The sequence below is a fragment of the Chenopodium quinoa genome, unplaced genomic scaffold, assembly GCF_001683475.1.
Source record: "Chenopodium quinoa cultivar QQ74 unplaced genomic scaffold, ASM168347v1, whole genome shotgun sequence".
NCBI lineage: Eukaryota > Viridiplantae > Streptophyta > Magnoliopsida > Caryophyllales > Amaranthaceae > Chenopodium > Chenopodium quinoa.
Window position 1 is genome coordinate 11,492,465 of NW_018743252.1, and position 22,214 is coordinate 11,514,678.

The following is a 22,214-nucleotide window of genomic DNA, read 5'->3' on the forward strand; positions in this document are numbered from 1 at the left end:
ATTTATAATTTTAATCGGATTGATTTATGCATAAAAATGTTTTATGTATGATGATCAATTTAATTTTAAAAGTTAAAATTAAATTGGGGATTAATTTCATGAAGAACCCTAATTTCAAGATTGAATGTGATTTAATTTTGAAATTTATTGGACCACATTAACATTAATTTAATTTTACAACATATGTTTTGTTTTATTTAAATTAAAAATAAAAAAAAAACAAAAAGGTTTTTAGCAGCGGCAACCGTGGCTGGGTGGCGTAGCCACGGCGGCTGCTGCTGCAGGTAGTCCGGAGGGAGGGGCAAGGTAGGGCGAAAGGACGGGTCAGCAAAGGCAGCAACGGAAGCACCATGCAAGGGTTGCGCGGCACTGCTGCTGTTGTGCACCGCTGCAGAGCAGCGTACACCTCACGGTGTACGACCACCGTGGCTGGCTTTGGCTGGCCACACCACGGTGGCTGGTGCACGGTTTTAAAAAAAAATTATTTTATTTTAAAAATATTTCAAGATAAATATGATTTATTTTGGATAAGATAAAATATTTTGAAAATATGATCTTTTATTTTGAAAGATAAATTCGGTTTTATTTGGATAAAATCTTTTATTTTAGGATAAAATAAAATATTCAAAAGTAGTTATATTTGATAATATCCACATTTAAAGTTGTTAAATTGGTAATTATCCATAATTAAAGTGGTTAATTTTGGATAAGATTTGTTTGGATATTCTGAGCATATTCCAAAAAAATAATAATTTATTTAAATAATGTGATTATCCCATAATTAATTTTGGATATAGTTGATTTAAAATTTTGTGATTGGCTAGTAATTAGGATAGAATTTCCTAACTTTGTTAGGATAGTCTTTGAGAATAAATATGATTTATCTTTTAAGATTAAAATAAGATTTGATTCTATCTCATGACTAATTTAGAATATATGATATTTTATTGATGGTCATGAATAATATATGATATTATCTAATTAAATTAATTAAAATATGAGATATTTTGGTGCCATGTTTCCTTAATTGTGAACATTCGATGTTGTAGTTTAGGAAAGCATGATGAGTGATTTATTATGTGGCAATTTTATAATATATGATGTTATTTATTGCTATATAATGACTAGTATGGCCCAGTAGATTACTAAATACGATCTGCGCATCGTGATGTATTTTTGTAATCTTAGTACGGTCTACGTACCGATAAAGTATTTTTGTAATTTTATTTCATTTTATTTAAGTAGTAGATAGAATAGAGTAAAATTACAGGTTGCATTTAATCCAAGAAGTCCATGGAGTGAAGGCCCAAAGGAGCAAGATGGATGAGATCCATGAAGGTTCAAGTGGGAGCATTTACTTTATTAGTTTTCTTAGGATTAGGGGCCATGCTATGTCTTGTTTATGCATTCAGTTTATTATGCATGTTAGATTTTATTGATGTTTTGTGATGATGCGCTAGAGTTCACTATTTAATCACAACATAATAAATCTAGGTCCCAGTAATATTGAGGTTGTTTTTCCAATTAAAAACCAAATGAAACCTTCGATATTTATGACAGGTCATGCCTCAGCTGGGTGTCATACTATATCTTAGGGGAGTGGGGGTAAATCACGTTTTACACTTTTAATTGGTTTTACTCAACAAGGTTACCTAAAGAGTTTAGAACCTTGAAGCTAAGGGTAATAATTAAACATGTGATGGTTAATTATTCAACCAAGAATTACAAAGAGTTGTAATCAGTAAAGAGTTTACTCACCTTGAAAATGCAATACTTGATGGTAGGGCCTCAGTCCGGTCAATTATTGAACAAATAAAGGATCTTGGATTCATTTTATTCAATAGGGATCAATTAAAATTGAATAAATGCTTTAAAGTTGCCAATTTAATTCGCTTAAACAGTTTAAAAATTTTAATAAACATAATTGAATTTTGTGTTTACTTACAAGTAACATGTCGTTCTAATTTTATTATTATATATAATCTCCTCGATTGAAAATAAAGTTGAGAAACGTTCTCAAAAGGTTAAAAGATAATATATAAACCTATATTCCAACTTTGCTAAGATGGTTCTAAAAGGCAAGTTTTAGAAATCCATGTCACATGTCTAAGGTTGGTATTATTCACAATGTTTGAGTAAAATACCAACACATCTTCATTTTGAAAAGTGTTTCAAGGGATATAATGAGATGGGAGGTACAAACCCTCTAGAAGACAAGTACAGAAGTCCAATAAAATCTTTTATTTTCAATATGATTGAATATAAGAAAGTGATTGGAAATCTCTATGATCAAAAGTTGATCAAATGACGCTATTCTTCATCCACTTTATATAAGAGTTAAATAGTTGATTAAACTCTAATATGAATGATGATTGAATAGACTTATTAAAATCATGAAATGTGCTTAAAGTAGTTAAGCAAAGCATCATTTTGAACCTAAGAGAAGTGTTCTAAGTGGCTCAAATGGGAAAGGTTTAGGAATATATGAGGATTGCATGCATTAAGAAGTTATAGGCCAAGAAATGCAAACAAGTTGCTACTTCTCAAACCTAGAACCAATTACTTGCTAAAATTAGTTATGAGTAACAAATGTTTCAAATAAAATGGACCAATTCCAATTGATTAGAAACTACCTCATATAGTTGGAAGGTAAAAGAATGGAAGTGTTCCAATTTAAGAAGTATATATTATAGAAATTGATTTAGCACATTGCTACTTCTTGGACATATGATGTCTTGTTTAGTTCTCTCTCATTGAGAATGAGGTGGAACTAAATGAAGAAGTATGGATAAGGGAGAAATAAATCTACAAGTTTAGAAGCAAATGTTGTTACTTCACTAGTAGAATCTACAAGTCTGGAAGCAAAAGTTGCAACTTTACAAGTAGAACCTATATTTCACCTTACCTTGTTATTGGCTAAAATTAAATAAATGTTATTCATTCTTGCCATTATCAAAACACTATTCAATGTTAGTAATGACTAAGCATCGAAGATTCAAAAAACATGGAATAAATGTTATTCTATGCTTCATTGAGTCATAATGTGTTTTGAAATTGCTAAACAGGTTTAAAGTTCTATATGATAGAAATAATTAAACCATTTCTATATATATAAAGTATCTCTAATATGTCAATTAATTCGAATGAAAAATGAACATTGCATGCGAAAGATCCAAAGGGATGGACTTTCAGTATCATTGGATTATGAATCCATTGATATATGTAAATATCATTCTAATTTGAAAGTATTGACAAAGTCACCATTTAGAGAAATGATGATGAGAACTCAAGGTCGAATACATATCGATGTAAGTAAACCAAAGGTTCAAAGGCAAGAGATGGACAATGAAACTTCATTTGTGATATTATCACATGTGCTTAGTTGAAGCATAAGAGTGAAAATTTTGAAAAGTTCAAAATGTTCAGTATGAAGTTCAGTATCAACTTGACAAGATAATGATTACATTACAATATGATTGTAATTGTGAAAATTTAAGTCAAGACATATACTTGTCAACACATTCAAAATATTGCGATATGATCGTAATAATGAGAATTTAAGTCAAGACCTTGATGAACATCCAAGAATTGTGAAATCGTTTTACGACAAACTCCGAAAGAAAACCTTTGTGAATTGTTTATGAAGGGAGCTATCAATCTATATAAGATATATTTTGATAATGGACAAAATTACCTATCTTCCAACCATTATTCAGGGGATATACTTTTAAGATAAGCTACAAAATTAAACAACCTACATAGGTCAAATCAAAATGTAGCAAAGGCTTCATATGTGATATGGATAAGAAAAGTTCTTATAAAGTTTTTTTACAAAGCAAGGAATAAATTTTGTATTAAATAGTTTAATGCACGATCAATTCCTATACAGAGCACAGGGTACTACTACACAAATCATACTTAGCACAAAATGTTTGTTGCTTAAGTAGGTACCCTTATGAAAATTGTTCCAAAAGGTCAAGTGGGAGTAGTGTAAATCTTGACAGAGTTCGAGAAAAGCAACAAACAAACATGGTTCAAACCATGGTTGGTTCACCCTATGCTAAAAATTGCCCCCTCAAAAAGGAAAGTGGGAGTATAAGAATCTTGAAAAGTTCGAGAGCCTTGAAAAGTTCAAGAAAAGTGAATTCGAAAATCTTGAAGAAATTTGAGAAGTAATCGAATCAAAGCAACAATATGAGCATGATTCACCTCATGTTACAAGTGACAACGCATGGTCTCATTAAGTGTAATGGGAATAATAACCATGTGTCCAAGGTAGTACATTCCAAGTGCACATCCTCAATTGTCGTTTCTCATTGAAACAAAACAAATTTGTTGTATAAGTTTCAATTGTTGCATCAAAACCCACAATGATGACTAGCATATGTAAAACTTAGTCAAAGAAATATGATTTCATATGGATTAAGAGTTCTAAAATATTCATTTTGGAACATGATGATAATACAAGTAATAAATATGATTTGACAAGTTATAACTCCAAGTGGTTTAAAAAACCAGGAAATCTGAAATAGATTCTAAGTCTATAAGCAAGTGTATGACACTTGAATAATTTGCATAATTGCGTAAGACTCATTGTAAGCAAAGCAGACAAGAAAGAAAAGTGTTTTCTAACTAAGCAAACACTTGTTAAAGGACTCAACAAATTCATAGTATGACTATGACTATGATGAAACCTTTACATTAGTCATCTTGTAAAGATCTATTAAAGATATTTTAATGATTTCTACCTTATAAGATTTGGTAGATGGATTTCAAAACACTTTATTGAAATTTTTCATGAAAGAAGATTTGTATATGATACAATCAAAAGTTTGAAGATCCAATAATCCTAGGGATGCATAACATCATGGAGTTAGTGTTCTTAATTTTGTGAGTAAATCAAATTGTTTGATGTTCTCGCAAAATAAAGAAAAGGTCTTGTGTGTACAAGATGTTTAGTGGAAGCTATGAAGTCTTTTTGGTCTAGTATAAAAAGAAATTATTCATTGCTTGAAGGGTCAAGTAATGGCTGATGCATTTTGTATGAAAAACCTTGAAGAGAATGATGAGTACATTTGGGATTCAAAATCTATAGAGATAGTTTTTTATTGATGTTTGAGTTTGGTTAAGAAGCTTATATTGATAAGATTCTTATAATGTTCAACATTATATTGAAAGGAGTTTCAATCCCATGTGACATGGCACATTGCTTAATGATTCAATACTTTGAGAAAGGTTGATGAAACTAAAGTTTTGAGTGATGATCCTTATGCAATTTGCAAAGGATGCATCATGCATGCCATGGACTATACTCATCTATTTGATTCACGTGTTTTTAGAACAAGTGATGATAGATTTCAATCAAAATCCAATCTAACGTTGGAATACAAATTAGAAATTCCAGAGTTTCTTGCGAAAGGGCGAAGGAAAATTCTTAGTGTATGGAGATGAAAATGATTATAAGATTTAGAAATTGCAAAGTTCATGTTTATGAGAATGTCTCATGAACTCTACTTAATAAACTCCTTCCATTTCTAAAGCATGGGAAACATGCGAATGAAACTGGATTGAGGCAAATAATGTAATTAGAAGTTGTATTTATTTTTGGAGAAAAACAAGTTACATATGTAACACATTCATTTGCAGAATTATGTTTATCAATTGAAACAAAGTTTCAATCTTATTTAATCGTGGTTTCAAGATTAAATAAAATGTCCAAAATAATTATGAATTGATGGGCTTATCAGGTTGATGATCTGGTGAATGAAACCCCACAGGTGAACTAAATTCATATATTATTTAAGTTCCTAGTTCAGAATCATTAAACTGGACATAAATGATTTCAATTCGTGGACTAGCATGTAAGATTGATTGGATAGTGCAGTTTCATGGGCTATAGGAGCATATTGAAGCTCGGTCAATCACATGGATATGCATGAATGATGCATGATCGAACTATAGACCTACTTTGAAGTTCAAGTATAGAGCTTTCAGATATATAAGCGGATTCCTTTGACATGAGTGGAACATTGATTTCATTCAATGGATGTTATGGCTGTGGTACACTCAAACGTCTGCCCGTAACTGGAGATTATAAAGGGTGTTTCCCGGTTATTTCAGAAGTTGAGTGGGAGCTTTGGTTGCCACAAGATTGGATAGAGTCTACCTATTTAATTAGGAATGTGTCTTGGCCCCTTGAAGAGGGAGAATTCAGAAAATGCATGGCCGTGCTCAAATGGATTACATAGTAACCATTTGTTTTGTAATTCTCACACAGTTTTCAAGAAAAGATTTGTAGACTAATATGATCACGACATGAGATGCAATCATATTGTCAAATCGACACACATTGACTTAAGGAATTTTAATATTGCGCACTTGTCTCAGACAAGTGGGAGATTGAAGGAGTTGTGTCTTCGATAAGTGCAATTACTAGATATATCAAGGATCACTATTATGGAGATAATAAGTTCATTCTATAGGGTCGTCAATGTTTGGTGCTAGATATGACAATTGATCTTTAGGCTAGCTTAATGGCCCAAAGCTTTATAGAGTGGATCCTACAAGGTCACACATAAGAGTGTTGGGTTAAACAAGTTAGAGGCCCATTATTGGGCCTCATGAGTTCATGACATACCATATTGATAATTGGGCTTGGATAGTTAGAAGAGTCTAATGGGTTTTGGACTTGACATGGTTTTATTTCTAGATATGATCTATAAATATAAACCATGCCTAGGCCAGGGTTGCATGACAGAACAATTGACATACAGTGAATTGTCACACAAGCAATCAGTTTTCCTAAAAACCCTAACTCTCTCTCTTTACTCGGCCCTCTCTCTCTCCTCCCTGTCCGTACGGCCCTCCTCCCTGGGTGGCGCGTGTGGTGGTACGTGGGTGGTGTTGTGGTGTGTTCGTGGCTCAAATCTCCGTTGAAGGTTGATTGAAGTGTTCAGTCACAACTAACTAGCATTAGTGGAGGTTTAATCCATGCTCGTGGACTAAGTAGAGGAATCACGCTTGGGGTTCTTTATCTCTCATTGTTCTTGCTCGATCGCATGTGGAATCACGCTTCAAAGGTACGATTATATGTTCTTTATGTGTTATGCATTAGATCTTGGGGTTAGGTACTGTATGAATATGATTCATGTTTTTCCGTTGCGTAGTACCTATAATTCCCTACACACCCACCCACCCTTAACCCAAAACAAATAAATTTATCAAAAAAATCAACCTAGAAATTGAACCGACAAAAACATCCAATTAAACCAATAAAAACAACCCATATAATTTCGAACAAATTTACAAAAAACAAACAAAAAATCGAAAAAAAAACAACATAAATTAATCAAAACAATTTAACCCAAAAATAAAATGCACAAAAATTAAATAAAAATCAGCAAAAAAATACAAACACAAATCAAACCCACAAACACTAAACAAAATTTGAACAAAAATTCAACTCAAAAAAACCCACAAAAATTCAAACAATCACACAATTTCGACAAAAATCGAACCACTATTTGATCAAAATCAATAAAAATTCGAACCAAAACTCAAACAAAAACACACAAAAATCGAACCAAAACTCAAACAAAAACACAAACAAAAATCGGAAAAAATTGAACAATCATGGAAATTAGAGAACAAAATAAAACAACAAAAATTGAGAATAAACAAAAATATAATAAAAATTCAGAGAAGAAATACATACCTTCACTTTTCTGTTGTCAGTTATCAAATTTATCATGATTTTAATAAATTTGATTAATTTTTAATTCATTATATGTCACATATGATTTTGAAAAACAATAAACCAAAAAACAAAAAATCACAGTGATGCCAAACAATTAGCTCAAAATAAGTCAATTTTTATAATAACTAAGAATAAGTTGTTATTGAAGGATATTTTCCTTAAGCAAGTAAAATAACCTACTACCTACCAAACAAATAAATTTTTTTCTTTCTTTTTATTTAAATATTATTTATTTTAGTTAATTATTAAAAGAAAACCTTATTTTTTTTATAAAAAAAAAAATCAACCCACTACATTACTAACTCCACCCCCACACCCCTCCTTCTGTTGGCTAACATACAGATTATAGACTACCCCCCACCCCGGTTCCCTTTCTTTCTCTCACCTTCTGCTGGCCTTCCCCCGTTCTCATTCGCTACTCCTTGATAGTGATGTCAATGGGGCCGGGCGGGACATATGTTGGTTTTTCCATCCCTATCCCCACCTAATATTCTCAGGCCCGTATTTGACCCAGGACAACCGGGGCTGCTGCCTAGGGCCCACAGAAAATAAGGGCTCCAATTTTGTTAAATCTAAGTTATGAATACAATGTACAAGAGTTATAATGGATTGGGTTGCATTTTGTATTGCTATTGTGAGCTTGGCTTGATGGTTGTTTTAGTTTTGTGTGTTTCTCACTTTGCTCTCTAGTCACCAGTTCGAGGATCCTTAGGTTCTTTTTTAGTATTCTTCTTATTCTCTCTTTTTTTCAAGGGTGATTTCCTTTTTTTTTTTTTTGGTAATTCCTTCCAACAAAAAAAGTTTTTTTAATTCTTTCTTCTTGGACTTCTTTATCATCTTAATCAAAAATATATTTTAATATGTATATACAATACGGAGTACTACGATATTACCTATCAAATTCCATTGAACTTAATTAAACAATCATTAATTAACTAGCGCAGAACATTTAAATAAGTATATATTCTATAACATTTTTTTTACTAGATATATGCTATAATATAACAAAATGTTATTTCGTATTTTTAGCTAATATATATAGTTCCTTTTTTTTTTTTAATTCTGTAGGATTTGTTATACTTATTCTTGTATAACTAGATTTCCAAGTAATAAAAAGAAATTTCCTCCTACGCAGAAAAAAAAATTGCATACTATTAAATTTATAAGGCCTTAATATTTGCACACAAAAAAAAAAAAAAAAAAAAAATAAAAAAAAAATAAAAAAATTATATAGGGCCCCAATATATTAGTTCACCCTGAGCCTCTAAAATCTCATAAACGACCTTGAATATTTTCATCTCCATCCCCACCCCCATTCTCACGAAGGGTCCAAAATTCATCCTCAACCCGCCCCGGAAGGTACAATCCCAAAACCATCCCCGCCTTACCCCGCACTTGGATATCCACCTCCACCTAATTCCCACCTAAGACCCACCTAATCCCCTACCATTTAAATAAAACTATATTATATCATAATAATTATAAATAAATAAAAATAAATCATTGTTATGTTACACATGTTTTTTTGTTTATAATTTAAGTCTACTACAAAGTATTATACTTTTACTATGTTTTTTTTTTTACTGAATTTATATTAAAAATAGCAAAAAAGTTACAAAGTATATATTTATATGTAATAATATATATAGATATGGGTATGAGGCGGGTACAAAGTTGGGTGGGATGGGTATGAAGTGGAGAGAGAGCGGGTACGAATTAAGGCAGGTGGGGCGCTGCGGGTATGAAGTGGGGATGAGGAAGGTACAACTTAAAATACACCCCAACCTCATCACCCATGGCGGGTATGGTTATTTTCCCCATCCCCGCCCCACCACCTGCCAAAACGAAACCCATCCCGCTTTAGTGGGGCAGGGATGAGGCGGGTATCCTACTTGACCCGCTCCACTGACATCCCTACTCCTTGACCTTGCACTAGGCTCGAAAATGTTAACATTTACACTCTGCTAAAGCTCAACTTCATTATCCTCCCCAAATTTTCCCCATTCCCTTTAATTCAAAAACTCCGAAACTCTCATAATTTGACGAATGTCCCCATTTCTTGACGACAAACCAAATTTTCTTGTTCAAATCAAATTTGGCAAGACGGATGGTCTTTCAGTGAGTCCGATCATGGCTAGTAAACCATCAAGTTTCGTTCTGGAGAGCGGTTTGGTAAGAAAGTCAGCAAGCTGATTACCCGTAGGAACATGCGTGACCCGTAACGAACCGCTTTGTACTTGCTCTCTAATGAAGTAAAAATCAATGGCAAGACGCTTCATCTTTAAATAGAACACCGAATTTGCACTCAAATGAGTTGCACTAAGGTTGTCACAATTAGGGTTGTTCATCGGTCCAAAACCGGACCAGACCAGACTGACCCGGACCGGACCAAAAATTAAAATTTTATGAACCGAAGACCGGACCAATTAATCTAAGAACAAACCTGGATCGGATCGCTTTGGACCGATTTAAGAATTTTTATAAAAAGAAATATAATTTTTTTTAATAATTTTATGCAAAACTCGAAAAAAGTAAAGGAAAATCTACAATTTAATGTTTCTTTTATATATATATTTGGTATAAAAAAGCTCATAAATTTAAGTATTCTAATATTATTAAGGATAATCTTAACTATTATTTAGAGTTTCATGCATATTTTTAATAAAAAAAAGTTGGTCTGGTCCAAGACCGGTTTTTATAAGGTTTTGGACCGAACCGGACCGAAGAATGGGAAAATAAATTTCTAGACCCAAAAACCTGACCGATTAGTCCGGTCCGGTCCGGAGTCGGTCTGAGGTGGTCTGGTCCATTTTTTCGGTTAGGACCGATTAATGAACACCCCTAGTCACAATAAATGACCGGAACTTGAGAAAAATGAACACCCAATTCTTTTAATAATTTCTTGACCCACATTGCTTCTGCTGTTGTTGCTGCAACTGCCCTATATTCGACCTCGATTGAGGATCGTGCTAGTGACTTTTGCTTCTTTGAGGGCCATGTGATGGGGGTACGACCTAAGAACACAACATGACCCACTGTGGAAGTGTAGTCATCTTTGTTGCCTTCCCAATCAGCATCGAAAAAAACATGAAGTAAAGGAGATAACTCACAATAGATTGTAAAGCCTTTGTATAGTGTACCACATAAGTAGCGCATGAGCCGTTTAAGAGCAAACCAATGATCTATGGTTGGACAATGCATGATATGAGACAACTTGTTCACGGCAAGGGTAACATCCGCCGAGTTAAGGTAAGATTGTAAACCACCAAAGTCTGCTCAATAAACCTTAGGAACTTCAAGAGGGGTTCCCGAAGATGTAGTTAATGTGTGTATATATGACTACCATCGGTGTAAGACATGGTTTTGCATCTTGCGTGCTGAGTCGCTCAAGGAGGTACAGTATATACTTCCTTTGGCTTAGAAAAAGACTTGAGGGTGTGGACATTACTTCAACACCTAAAACATAAGATAGTTCACCAAAGTCTTTTAGTGAAAACTTGTTAGCCAAACTCTTGATAAATAAATCAAGATTAGATGCATTGGGCCCAGTACAATTATGTCATCTACATAAACCAATGAGATAAATGGGATGTGTCATATTATGCAAGATAAATAGTGACGTATCTGAAACTGCTTTTTTATTTGAAACCTAAGCCAAGCAAGAAGGTTAAGAGCTCAGTGTACCATACTTGAGGGGCTTGCTTGAGACCATGAGTGGGGAAGTTTGAGTCCACAAAGCCAGGAGTTTGTGACATATATACATCTTCATAGAGCGTATCATTCAAGAAGGCATTATTAATATCAAGTTGCCGAAGATGCCAACCTTCGGTAACTGTTAGGCCAAGGAGTGTGCAAATTGTAGCCGGTTTAAACTACCGGACTAAAGGTTTCTTTATAGTCGATGCCTGACCTTTGTTGAAACCTCTTTGCCAGGCCACCAAGCGTGCCTTATACCTTTCTATTTGTCCATCATTAGTGTATTTGATGCAAAACACCCATTTACATTTAACTAGATTTTGAGTTTGTGCCGGTGTAATCAAATCCCAAGTGCCCAATTTTTGAAGTGATTCAAGTTCCTCCTCCATTGGTTTCCTTGAAAGGGGTTCTTTTAAAGCTCAAGCTTCTGTTTTTGGTTCTTTAGGTAGAGATTGAACCGAGGTGTTATTTGCATATTTGGGATTAGGCTTTCTAATATAATTTTTAGACCTTGTAATGATCCCTGTTGGTGGGCGGTGAACTGGTGAATGACAATTAAGCAAACGTATAGAGTGGGAAAAGTTATATTATTCTCAATGAGGCAAACATATTTATAATACAAGCTACAAGCACCTAGATATAACTAGGCTAGACTAGGTACATGATAAGGATAATTAACAATTAGAGTACAAAGTTAACAAACTAAAGTATATGCATATATATCTTCAGCGCATTTTTGGTGCGGCAAGGTACCACATCAGTATTCCCTAAAGTAACCCCACTTAAGTAACCCTCCAGTAACCCCTCAAGTAACTCCCCCAGTAACCTCTCAAGTAACCCCACTTAAGTAACACCCAAGTAATCCCTCAGTAATCCCCCAAGTAACCTCTCAATAACCCCTTCAAGTAACCTCATCACTTAAGTAAACCCATTTTAGTAACCTTTCAAGTAACCTATCTAGTAACCCTTGACCCACCACCACCAATATGCCACCAGCCCCACCCCCAATACGCCATGCCACCACCACCATAAACCAAACCCATAAACAAACATATATCCAACCGAACCCATAACCAAATCGTAAAAAAAAAAAAAAATAAATAAAAAATCGAACAAATACCTTTAGAATTGAAAATGGATTCGAATTTCACTTCAAATATGGCTGCCAAATTTGACCATGAAAACTCTATATCTGGAGTTTTAATGGACGAATTTGGCCTTAAAAACCTCTAAGTTGTTTTCCGGCGCAATAACAAGGAGCTCCGGCCTTGAAAACTCGAACTTAACTTCTCATCAACGATTCAACGATTATCTCTTCATCAAAAAATTCAAATTCTTAAGAAAAAGAATAGAGGATAGGGAAAGAGGAGAGAGAGAGAAAAGAGATAGAAAGAAGTAACCCCAACTGAGAAGAAGAAAAGAGGATCGGAGAGAGAAATAAGAGGGAGAGAAGAGAAGAAAATGATTTTTTTTAATATTGTGGTTGGCCGCACGGTTTGGCCAACCACATATGAAACTTTGCCATCTATCTTTACATATAACAACTATAACAATAAGATAAAGTTAGACTCTGTCAACTCTTATCTCCTTAACACTAATTAATTAGTTTCACCTAAGCTAGTTTCTTATGTTAATTAAAAGGAAAATTTGTAAATTGCAGCTATTTAAAGTTCGTATTTTGCAAATTGCAGCCATTTAAAATAAAAATTGCAAATTACAGCCCAAAAGTTCGTATATATTGTAAATTGCAGCCCGATTCAACTTTATCATCGATTTACATGTTGAAAAATCTTCGGTTAAGGTTTTAGGGGCCATTTTAGCCCTTAGATGCCCGAATTGAGCTCGGAATTAGCAAAAAAAGAAATAACGTAATTGTCTCGTTTTGCGTAACAAAAATGGATGGATTTGAGGGAAATTGTAAAAATGAGACAGTTACGTTAATTTTTTTGCTAATTCTGAGCTCAATTCGGACTCCTAAGGACTAAAATGGCCCCTAAAACCTTAAACGAAGTTTTTTTACATGTACACCGATGAAAAAGTTGAATCGGGCTGCAATTTACAATTTATACGAACTTTTGGACTGCAATTTGCAAAATACGAACTTTAAATGACTGCAATTTGCAAATTTTCCTAATTAAAATTAAAACTAAAATTTGAATACTAAACTGTTGATTGTATCATCTAAGAAATCTAGCGAATCTTGTGTATTTATTGTTTATTTCATGAAATTGAATAAAAAGAACAACCACATTCGTTGCAATGAAAACTCTTTGTGTTTAACGTGTATAAATAAAACCAGCTATTTTAGTTTAGGTATGACGCTGCATATAATATTTAGTGATGAAATTATGTCAAATGTTCTTTTGTTTTTGTCTTTAGATCATGATAGATAAATTATAAATATATAATGTTCATAATATAGTATTATCATGTTCTTTATTAATAATAAGGATGTTCTTTACGTTTGGAAATCAATTATTAATAGATGAGGTCCCAAAATAATATCATCATCAACCTTCATGATTCGCATTTTTTTAAAAAAAAAAACACGGAATACATAGTTACTAAATGATAATTGATATTTAAAAAACATAGAATTGATAAATAATATAAAAAATTAATATTATAATAATTAAACATGGCGTTAAAAACTAATCTAAGAATAACATATGTTAAAAAAAAAAAATTATGTATTGCTCAATACCTTAAAGAACATAGTAGTTAAATTAAAAATAACACTAGGACTAAATTTAAAGAACATAAGAGTTAAATTCAAAGAACATTGGCGCTAAAACATATACGAGATTAACTTAGAGCCTGTTATATTCAGCTTAATTTCAATTCATTTCAGTTTAGTTCAGTTCCTAATTTCCTTCTCTCATAAAAAATTCATTTTCAGCTCTATTCAATTCAAGTTAGTTAAGTCCAAAGTTTAATTCAGCCCCAATCAGTTTAGTTCAGTTGGTTTCGGAACAAGCCCTTAAAGAACAAAAACATAGAAAAACTACATATAGATAAAACAAAGGAAAATTCTCTTTGGTGAACTCCAACTTTTCCATTTTCTAAGTGGTAAACATTCTTAAATTTTATTATCAATGGTAAACCTAAATTATTGTTACCATTGATAAGTGTTATTTCCTTAACTACAGTTAGTTTTTTTATTTTTTTTAATTATATTGAAATTATTAAAAAAAAAAAAACTCTAATCCCTCCCCCAACCCACTGCCCAGCCCCTCCCCCAACCCAGCCCCCTCCCGGTGGTCGAAAAACGCCGGCGACCTCCCCTAGCGCCGGCGACCTCTACCTCCTCCCTTTCCTCCACCTACGACACCTCCACTCTCCCCCTCGGAATTGGCCCCCCTCCCCTCCCTTCCCGCCACCGCGAAACCCCATGACCAACCCCCATCTCGTCGGAAAATGGTCGGTCGTCTCCTCTATCCCCCGAAAACGGCCGGCCAGCCACTCCTAACCCCAAAAACCACCCCTAATTGGCCCACTTCAACCCCAAAAATCACCCACTCTCCCTCGAAAATAACCTCTCCCCACCACAAAACCCAAACCCGTTTCCCCTACACCACGACCCTCTCCCTGTTGGAATCGGCCCTCCTCCCCTAACCCCCACCCCGATTTGACCCCTACCCCCTTCGCCTCCCCGAAAACCAGCCCCCTAAACCACCTAAAAACTCAAACCCGATTTCTGGGTTTGGTTTAAAAACCCTAAACGAGTTTGGGTTTTTGTGGTGTTTTTGGGTTGGGTTTAGTGTTTCTAGGGCGGCGAACAGAGGTTGGGGGAGGTCGGCGTTTCCAAGGGTTGGGAAGGACGGAGCACCGATAAAGGTTGGGCGGCCGGTGCGCCAGCGTGGGTGGGTGCAGGGGAGGGGGAGCTGGCAGTGGGTGGGGGGATGGGGTGGTTGATTTTTTTTTTAAAACAAAAATTAGTATAATTATTAAATTATTAAAAAAATAATTAAAACCCCAACTATAGTTAAATGTTATTGTTAAAAAAATAAAAAAAAAACCTAACTACAGTCAAATTTTTAATAAAATATATTAATTAACGACACCACTAATAATTATAAAAAGTTTATGAGTATCAAAGATAATTTTTAAAAACTTTGTTTACCACTTAGAATTTTATAAAATTGAAGTTTACCAAAGAGAATTTCCCTAAAACAAAATAAAACAGGGGAATAAAAAAAAGAAAATAAAAGATATACAAAAAGAATATTAGTAATATTTAAACAAAACATGTGAATTAAATAAAAATTCAACATCGATTTCAGAGTAATTATAACAATGAACATAACAACATTTTATAAAGAACATCATCTTCAACCTTTGTCGTCACATTGATCTCAAATTCAACATACAGATTCATCAATCACACCATTAACAAAACCAACGATAAAAAATCACCGTGACAAATTTTGAATGCTCATATTTCTTCTTTGATCTTTGGATTTTCTCTCTTAAAATTTTCTATTTTTCTCTTAAGTTTTCTATTTCTCTTTCTTAAAGATTCAAAAAACAGAAAATGTGGAGAAATATACAAATTTCTAAATTGAGATCCTCTAAATATGGAAAATAATTAGTAAACTCCTTCGATTATGGAGAAAATTATTCATTTAAATGACTTAAGTACTAAGGGCTTGTTCTCTTCCGTTGAAATTCAGTTCAGTTCAGTTCAGCTCAGTTTAGTTAAGTTAAGTTCAGTTCAGTTCAGTTCAGCTCTTAATTTACGTCTAATGATATTGCTAATGATATAAAGCCAAATTTCATTCTTTTAAGCTCTTATTACAACGACAACAACAACAACAACAACAACAACAGCAACAACAACAACAACAATAATAATAATAATAATAATAATATTAACAATAATAATAATAATAATAATAATAATAATAATAAATAATCAATAAGTAATAAATAATAATAATAATAATAACAATCATCAATAAATAATAATAATAATAACAATAATAATACTAATAATAATAATCAATAAATAAAATAATAATAATCATCAATAAATAATAATAATAATAATAATAATAATAATAATATCAATAATAATAATAATAATAATAATCAATAATTAATAATAATAATAATAATATGTACATTTGTATATACACATATGTATAGTAATAAATAATCAATAAATAATCAAAGATCACTAATCCGTAGTTAAAAATCACTAATTAATAAGTTCAGTTCCGTTCAATTCAGTTCAGTTCAGTTCAGCTCAGCTCAGTTCAGTTCAGTTTAGTTCAGTTCAGTTCAGTTCAGCTGAGTTCAGTCAATCAGAACAGGCCCTAAATGCATGCTCTTTAGAAAATAGTAGTATGTTCTTTTTGCTTTTTTCCTATTTTTTTCTTTAGAAAAGGTTAGTTGAATGTACCAAGCTTGGTAAATCCTTCTCCACTTTAAATTTTCCTAATTTGCTGCAGTTTATTAGCGTCTTTTCAAGCATATGAGCATAAGTATGTTATCTATGAATCTTGTTCAAATTTTTTATTTCAATTTTTGTATTTTCTGATAGGCTTTAGGGATTATTTTTTAAACTAAAATATGATGTCTAATTATGAATTATGATACTAAAATAAATGCTTAGTGTTGTTATTGTATTTAACTAATTTGTTTGTTCTTTTTTTAAAAAAAATTGAATTTTTTTGTGTTGAATTGGGGTAAATTAAGAATTTTTTTTTTACCAAGTATATAAACTTAAGGATTTTAAATGAATTGGGATAAACTAAAAAAAAATTTCCCAATTATTTTTATTTTTGAATCTTACTTACAGCAATTCCCATAGGGTCAGCTTCCTTCAATTTGATAGAAATTATTTGTTTTGGATTTTTGAATTGTGGTTTGCCAATTTAGTTTTTGGGAGAAATTTGGAATATAAAACGCTATTTTTATGTCTATGTTTTTTTTAGAGTTTGATGTTAACAATCTTATTTTAATTTGGGATTACAAAACTTTTTTTAACACTAATTAATACTTAGGTTGGTTAGTAAGCATTTTCAGATGGGTTAAATTAACTGATAATTAACCACAAGTCCCAAAAGGTGAAAGAAAAAAGTTTAGGTCCCTGCAAAAAGTGAGAAGTCAACAAGTTTAGTCTATAATTGTTACTTTCTATTTAATTATTATTTTAATTTACACATGTCAGCCATAGCCACCTCCCTTCCCCAGCATGGACCCAGTCCAGGCCTCCACCGCCACGCCATCGCGCCTAGACCCCTTCTTCTCGCCTATGCAAGTCGCCGCTCTTCCCGCTACCTCATGTCATCACCTCTAAACCACCACACCCCTTCCCTCCCTCGAAATCCCTAAAACAACCCTCCCCCACCGCTAAACCCCCTACTGCCCCTACCCTACCCTCAAAACCCTAGCGACTAAGGGTTTTGAGGGTGGATGGACAGGCGTTTGAGGGCTTAACTGATTGGGAGAAGGGCCTTTTAGAGATTTCGAGGTTAATTACGGGGTGGGGTGGGGTGTTTAGGGGCCGATAAAAAGGGGTAAGAGGAGGGGTGGCACTAGAGTAAGGGGTTCTGACATGGTGGGTTTAGCTTGGCGGGGTGGGGAGGGACAATGATGGTAGGGGAAAGGATGATGGGTTTTTACATTTTTTTTTCATTCTTTTTTTAACTTTTTTTTATATTTCTAAATTTGTATTTTGTTTTTATTGTTTTACCAGTCATGGTTCCAAAACGTGCATGTAACTTGTTATAATAAGTTGCATGACCATTTGGGATCATATTGATCAGATTCTCATTGTAGTTTGGATTATTAAAAGAGAAAACAAAATTTAGGATTATTATTGGTAGATAAGGCAACGTACAATTATTCTAAACAATTTTTTCTACTTAATATGAAAGTTTAATATTAGATATGTGAATTTGTGATAGCTAACTAGTCTGTTTCATGGGCAATGTTCTAGTTATTGTAATTAGCTACTTCCACCATCCCATAATACATGACACAGACAAACATTACAAACATGTGAAGCATTAGTTTGACTTTATTTTTACATATTTAAATATTAATAATAATTACATTATGAAACTTTATATTAAAACATATGTAACAGCATATTTATGATAAAATATATTCTTATGATGTTAATAAAAAATTATGGTCAAACCTAATACATGAATAGTGAAAAAAAGTCCAACGTCTCATGTATTATGGGACGGAGGGAGTATTAATGAATGAAGTTGGTTAATTTTCTTGAAAATTGACATCTTGATAAGCTAAGCAAAAAAAAAATTCTACGATACATAAATAAGACTGATAGAAGTAGTAGATTAATAATAATAACATTGATGGGCTGCTTACATTTAAGCAGATTCATTCAAAGAGACAAAAGTAGAAGCGTAGATAAAGGATAAAACACAAATATACATGATAAAATAAAGCGTAATTAATGTTCGTAGATGGTGAGCTCTCAAGTCGCATCAGCAGGTGAATTGCAAGACTACGTGCGAATCGAAGCGTGAAGTTGGCATATTATTAGGCAACAACTAGGGGAAGGCTGGACTGTTACCTTCGGCACCGGTTACGGTCATGAGGGGACCAAATGGTCTGCATCGACCCAATGGAGCTAGCTTGCTTTGAAATTATAAAACAAAAGAAATTTTGGCACCATTAAGGTCATGTGTATCACGAACTAGCATGGGGTTAAATTATATGGAAAGTGGTATATGAAAGCATTTAATGAAATATCAATCAATCAATAAATCATATTTGGCATCATTGAAGAATTGTGTTTCACGAATTATGATAGTCATATTTCAAACGACCACAATAGAATTTTCATAAAGGATAGTTCAGTCCTATATTGATTTCTCCACTTTTCTTTTTCATTTGTTCATTCGTTACTAATCTACCCACTTTATTTTATGGATTCTTTGACAATTATCACCTACTTCCCCCGTCCCATAATATAGTTCCTATGTTCCTATTTAAGATTACTAAAATGTTGTTCCTGTTTCTATTTTGGATAGTATATAAAGACCATTATACCCTCACATTTTAACTTTATTCATTATACTACCTAATATACCCTTGATCGAATTTTTCACATGTAGGGCATTTTCATAGTAATTTTTCCACTTTTTTCTCATATTTCTTAAATACCGTGAAAAAACACAAACAACAACTATATTACAGGACAAAAAGAATATAATTGTTGTTTTAGGAATTACCACCTAAAGTATTTTATTTTGGTAAAAAATACTTGTGTATTATTCTGTTACTCTGAAGTGAGGGATAACTCGAGTGCTTAGAGATTCCCTCCCGATTTGAGAAGATCTTGGTATCGATTCTTATCCCGGGTCCTTGTGGCTCTTTAAACACTAAAAAAAAAATCTATTGCTCACTTGCCTATTAGATTGATCCACTATTTTTTTTACACTTGCTCACAACAACATTCTTTCTTCTCTCTCATATTACAAATAATGTTAAGGAAGTTTTTAAATAATTAACTACCTTAGATAAGTCGATTTTTGTGAAAAACTACCTTTTTTAAATAAAATGTTGTAAGAAACTACTTTTTAAACAATTCAATAGATGTTATAAGAAACTACTTTATAAAACAATTAATGTTGTAAAAAGCTACCTCTTGTTGATTTATTACATTGAATAAGAGACATTTAAGGGAAAATTGTTCCATGTACCCCTGAGGTTTTAAAAAAAAGCATCGTATACCACTGAAAACTTTTAAATGCTCCATACATGTACCTTTGAAGTTTGTATAAAATTGCACCAAATACCCTTAAACTCATAATAAATGTTAATTTAGTTAAATTGAGACTCTCAAGTATCAAATTATATGAAATCATTTAAGTGTAAGTTAACTGAATTAATAAAGCAAATTCTAAATCCCAAAAGTTTAGGATTTAGAATGATCGACGGAGTTTAAGTTTTGATGTAATTTATGCTTTTAGGCGGTTTTACTACATAAATATAAAGTACTAAAAGTGAGTCAGTGTGTGGGCAAGATTTTAGTTTGATTAGTCAATGATATGTGCATTTGTTTGAGGATCGGATTACGGTTTTTTGGTGCATTTATTTACAAACGTCAGGGGTACATGGTGCATTTGAAAGCTTTCATGGGTGCACGGTGCATTTTTTAAAACCTTAGGGATACACGGAAGAATTCCCATAAAAAAATTGTTTTAAGAAAGTACCTTATAAAACCTAAATATTGTAAGTTTTTACCATGTGCTTAATTTAACAATGAAAAAGAAGGGGAAGTAGGAGTTATAAGATGGTTGTTGAGAAATTGGGTGGAATAACCGAATAAGTAGAATAAAATGATTGAAAATACATCATATTTATAAGGTTGTTTATTACAAAATTTGATATGTATATACATAAGGTAGTTGTTCAAAAAAATTCCTTATTCAAACATCCACTCCTTGTCTCCTATAAAATACAATATGTACCATCGAATTTGTCCGATCTCATTGTTTTTATTCTTCTAGGTTTTTAAGACAACGTTAAATGGGTGAATAATTATGGAACAAGCATGGCCTGTGTGCTTATACTTTGAATTGATGTTTTTATTTATTTATTTATTTATTTTATATCATTGTCAATATGCCGTGATCTGATCTGGTTTATAACTACATAAAACTCTATGTTCTCTCTCTAAATCCTCTGCGACCCACAACCACATAAAACCCTAGTAACTCATCGGAGTTCTGACGCCGCAGCCGAACTCCGACAAATCTCCTCCTCCCCTCCTCTTCTTCACTTACTTTCCTTCTCCCCTTCTTCTTTCCCCTTCTCTGATGTGTCTTCATCCTCACCTATTAGAAGTCGGTCTCCTATCTCCGGCGAGTCTTCTTTTCTCTTCTTCTTGTCCTTACTTCTCCCTTTCTCCCTCCTCTATTGAGCGTCTTTAATTTCTCACACTATAAAAGTTGACGCCCTCCCCTTCTCATATTCAGTTCTTCTAGTTTTGAAGGTGTTTGTGTGAGCATATACCTGTCAAACAAGTTTCAAGGGGAGTAATTCTGAACACCGGACTCCTCCACCTTCACCACCTTAGCGTGCGTGGAAAGATAATGTTTAAAGGGTCTCTCCTCCGGCGAAACAAGGCCTAAGGACAAGGCCTAACGCCGCCGTCATAGGTCATTAGTAATTTTGACCATGACGGAAACGATAAAGTTAGGGTTAGGGTTTCGTGGATCCTTGCACTGGAGGGCTAGGCTTAACGCCGCCGTCAAGATAAGTTTGTGACAAAAACGATGAAGTTAGGGCTAGGGTTTTGAGGTTCCTTGTATTCGTGGGTTCGTGTTTGTGTTTGTGGTTTCAGGTTTTCGGTTTGGACGGTGCTCTCCTCTGGTTTGTTATCTTTCCTAAGTATTTTTTAGTTGGTAATTAAATTATAAGAGTTTACTTGTCTTAGTTTGTTTTATGGTATTTTTAGCTCCCTTTAGTTGTTTTATGGGATATTAAGTTGTGTTGGCCATAGAATTTAGGATGGTTGTGTGTAGAGGGAGTTTGGATCCTTTGTTAAGGATTGTGGTATGGTTATAGTGGTAAAAGTGTTCGCAGGCTTGGTTGTTGGAGGTTTGAATATGAAGTTGGCCTTGCCTAAGGTGAAGTGTATGTGTATTTTGTTGAAGTGGTATTGGTTTGGTTTATTTTCCCTCGGTTGTAATGATTCTTGTGATCTTTACTCTTGAAATTTGTTATCTGAAGCTGGCGCCTAAACTTTGTTTTGGAGTTTCTTGAGCCTCAACGC